This window comes from Montipora capricornis, chromosome 5 (assembly GCF_036669925.1).
Source record: "Montipora capricornis isolate CH-2021 chromosome 5, ASM3666992v2, whole genome shotgun sequence".
In the NCBI taxonomy this organism is placed as follows: Eukaryota; Metazoa; Cnidaria; class Anthozoa; order Scleractinia; family Acroporidae; genus Montipora; species Montipora capricornis.
Genome location: NC_090887.1, coordinates 29,885,559 through 29,890,247, shown reverse-complemented (window position 1 = coordinate 29,890,247; position 4,689 = coordinate 29,885,559).

The window sequence follows — 4,689 nt, the reverse complement described above, 5'->3', positions numbered from 1 at the left end:
TCCCAATGTCTTCAATGGCATGTGCATTAACGTATGGATATAACTTCCCCTATCCCTTGTTATCTCCGCTTCGGGAAGTTCCCCCTGCGTGTCCAGTATGACAATCAGCCAAAGACTTGCCGCCGATGCAATGGCCTTGATCATCTGGCCAAAGATTGCCAAAACCTGGTCTGTTTCAACTGTGATTCCATCGGTCATGTCTCCAGATCCTGCCCTGAATCGATGAAGTGTTGTATTTGTAAGGAACATGATCACGTGGCCATTGACTGTCCTTTCTCCTGGTTCCGGCGCCCGCACTCCTACCGTGACGCTGCTGATCCTTCTGTTGCAGAGAATGCTCGTGCTGGAGAGACGCTTTCTGATACTGATGATGATGATGATGATGATGATAATGGTGATAATGATAATGGAGATGCTGCTGTGAATTATAATGATGATATTGATGCTGCTTCTATGAGTGCTTCCCTCTCTGTGGACCCGGAAGTTCCTTCTGTTACGCCGCCGGATGCTCCTGTCTTGCGCTGTGACACTCTAGAGGATGCTGATGATCCCAATGTCTTGTCTGAGACCAATGACATTTCAGAAGAACTTGAGGTAGCAGCAAGTGAACAGGTGGATCTAGATAGCGCTTCTGTCATCAAGGTATCCCCGCCCACTGGTGTGCTTCCTTTTCGGAGAAAGCGCCCTCACCCGGATCGGGGATGCCTCGAGAGGTCAGGATCTTGATGTAGATTTGTTTGAGCCTACTTAGCCCCTTTGCCTTCCGTTGCTGCACGATCAATGTCAGAGGCTTGAGCGATAGGAAGTTTATTTCGATCACTGATTATTTTCATAGCGCGAATCTTGATTTTTGCTTTATTCAAGAGACTATGGCTTCTAATGTGACTATCCAGTCCTCCTTTTCCTCCCCCTGGCGTGGCCCTAGCTTTTGGGCCCGGGCGGTTGGAAGAAGAGGGGACGTTGCGATTTTGTATTCTGACCGTTTTCTAGATAGACTTTCAGTTTGGCAAAGGGACTCGGATGGGCGTGTCCTCAGTCTTTTAATCAGTTTTGGTGACATCAATGTCAACCGGGTTTATCCGATTTCAAATCATCTTGTAGTATTAGAGATGCATGGCGTTTCAAGCATCCTAGAGAGCGTCAGTTCACGTGGTTTAACCACGATTTCAGTATTGCAAGCAGATTAGACACCTTTTTTGTCTCCCGTGTTCTTTGCGATTCGATTACTGAGTGTAGCATCCTCCCATGTGTCTATTCTGACAATGATTTTGTTTTTTTTAGAGCTTGATCTGACAGATCCAGCTAGATCTGGGCCGGGTGTTTGGAACTTTAATAATTCTCTCCTGAAGGATGAGGCTTTTTGCTCCGAGATCTCTGATTTGATTGATGCATATCTATCTTTTCGCCACGTTTTTCCTTCGACTAAGGAAATGTGGGAGTTGTTAAAGAAGGATTTCAAGTCGACTTCAACTTCTTTTCCTCGTGATAGACGTAAGGAGCTTTCTAGAGATAAATTCCTTCTCACCAATCGACTGATCATGCTGAAGCGGCGTTTAGCCTCAGGGATTTCGGCAGTTTCATCAGAGATCTTGGAGTTAGAAGCCTCTTTAAAATTTATCTTTGACAGAGAGTTAGAGGGTTCTAAAATCAGAAGCCGTGCTAAGTGGTTGGAGGAAGGTGAGGCCCCCACTAGGTTTTTCTTTAGTTTAGAAAATCAACGACACGAAAAATCCTTAATATCGTCAGTTTTGACCCCATAAGGGGATGAGGTCTCATCTCTTCCTGAGATGACGGAGGCTCATGAGCGCTTTTATTCTGCCCTCTTCGCTGACGAGGAGATTGATCTTGATGTTCAACATGAGCTTCTTTCTCACGTTTCGAGCCATTTGTCGGATTCCGATCGAGAATCTTGTGAGGGCCTCCTTTCCTTAGATGAAGCTACACAGGCCCTTAACCTCTTTAGTAGGAATAAGACTCCTGGAATAGGAATAAGACGGTTTGACAGTTGAATTTTATTCAAATTTTTGGTCGGGGCTTGGCCCTTTTAGTCGACGTTTTCAATGAAAGTTTAAGTGATGGCGAACTGTGCGAATCTATGAAATCTAGTGTTAGTCGCCTAGCATACAACAGGGATGATCGTAAGGACTTGAAGAACTGGCGTCCAATCTCCCTCCTTAATGTAGATTATAAAATTTACTCTAAGGCTTTCTATTTACGGTTAGCTAGGGTTTTGAGTTCTATTATCAGCCCTGATCAAACTTCCTCTATTCCAGCATGGTCTATCGCTTCTAATTTAGCTTTATTGCGTGATACTTTAGATTACATTGACCGCACTGGGGAAACGGGGATTCTAGTTTCTTTAGACCAGGAGAAAGCGGGTTAGAAGGTCTTTTCTGATGACTATTCTTGAGCATTATGGCTTTGGTCCTTCCTTTTGCAATTGCATTCGTACGCTTTATAATGGTGCTTACATGCGCATTCTCGTTAACGATTTTCTTTCGAATCCTGTCTCTTTGCATCGAGGTGTACGGCAGAGCGACGCTTTGTCACCTATGCTGTACATCCTGTGTGTGGAGGTTTTACCTTGTAAGGTCAGAGATCCAGTTTAAGGTCGGGCAATATGCAGATGATACGACAGCAATTGTCAAGAATGACCGCTCTCTTGTTTCGCTCTTCCGTGCAATATCCTTATATGAGAAAGGCATCAGAGCAAAGCTGAATGTCTCTAAGACTGAGGCCATGTGGCTTGGTGCTTGGAAAGACCGCCAGGACAAGCCGCTTGGCCTCAAATGAGTGCAAAAAATGAAAATTCTCGGGGTTGTCTTCGGTACATTTGATGTGAATCGTGATAATTGGGAACCTTGTTTGTCAAAACTTGACAAGTCCTTATCCCTGTGGAAGTCGCGGTCTCTATCCTTGATTGGAAAAGTTCTGATATTGAACATTCTCGGTTTAAGCAAACTTCTCTATGTTAGTCGTGTTTTGGATCCTCCTAGATGGATCTATGACAAGTTAAACCGTTTGATTTGGGCTTTTTTGTGGGGCGCCAGGGTAGAAACTGTGGCCCGTAAGACTATTTTTTGTCCTACGTCTGAGGGAGGTTTGGGTTTGAAAGACTTTGTATGTCAGGGGAAGGCTTTACGCCTCGTAGCCTTAGTTAACGTTCTTGGCGAGTCGTGTCACAAGTGTTTTTATATGGCTAAGTATTTTTGCGGTGCCCGCTTGGCGCCCCTGCGGTCTGAGTGGTCAACGTTGCACGACAATCTGACGCCCAGCGCTGCCCAGCCCACTAGCTTTTACGTCTCGGTTTTGAGCTCCCTTCAGTCTGTGAATATCCCCCGCACCTTTCTTTTTTTGGCGAGGTCCCTTTATCCGCTTTTTCTAAAGAAGGCTTACACCATTCCGATTCTTCCAGCTTTTTGGTCTCCCTTCGTATCTGCGCGTTTTCCCTTTCTTGCCATTGGTGTTTAGTCCGTGATAATTTCACCGAAAACTTCTAAAACGACTTAGCCTGGTTAATTACTCTTCATGCGATTAAAGTGCGTCGCTCCCTTCGTGATTGGGGCTATATAGGATCCTCCCGCTGTGCGTCTTGCCCTAGGGATGAAACTATTGACCATTGTTTTTAACACTGCCCGCGCGTTAAATTGGTTTGGTTCCACTTCTTACCCCCCCTAACTAGTCTCCTGACTTCGCCTTTTAGGCCGAATTGTGCTTTTGACTTCTTTTATGAAGTCTCCGCTCCTCATGCAAAGAACCTCCACCTTATCTTATACTTGATCAAGTCTATTTTATATGGTGTTTGGAAATTTTCGAAATAAGGCTGTATTTCACAACGGTAGAGAAAACTCCAGAGCCATAATTAAGTATTTTACAGCATCTGTAAAGGTAGAATCCTTATCGACAAACACCCGCTTTCCCCGAATAAGTTTCACTCTCTGTGGGTCCATCCTGCAATCTGCCATTTCCGGGATAATGATAATCTTCTTTTCCTTTTCTAGCTGCTTGTAAATTTCGCTTTAACTTGTAATTCCTGATTATCTAATTTTGCTTAGTAATGTATGTTGTAAATATTTTTATTCTCCTGAATAAGGTTTTAAAATAGTACTGTCTGCAGTTAGACATAGCTCTTTGGCATTACAAAGCTTTTGCTTTCCTGTCCAAATTGAGCACTCTACTAGGATGAGTAATTGCCGCTAGCAATTGCGCATGCTCACTAGCTCGATAGTTTGAGCACTCTGGCACATTCTCGTTCCCAGAGCTGCAATCCTCTTGGCCAAACGGATCGAGAGCTCTGGCAGGTTCCAATCCGTTCTCGTCACTGATTGGTCAGATGGGAACACAATAAAAATGCTAACCGGAAGAAATCGGAAGAGAATGGCCGAAGGAATTCTGTTTTCTGTTTGCCGTACTTGCAACAGATATATTATTAGTAACAACCATCCTTTGGATTTATTTGGTGAAAAGACAATTAGGGAAGGAATCGTAAGGGATTGAGAAGAGTTTTCTGGTTTAAAAATTTCTGTCGACGATGGTTTATTACCGGAACCGCGAATATGTAGAACTTGCTACGTTACGGTCACGACATTCTAGGAGTTTGTGTAAACGGTAGTTCCTTTGAAAGCTCAGCACTAGTCGGTTATCCGATCTAAAAGAAGGAAATCTCTGCAGCAGAGTCCGTCCTTCACC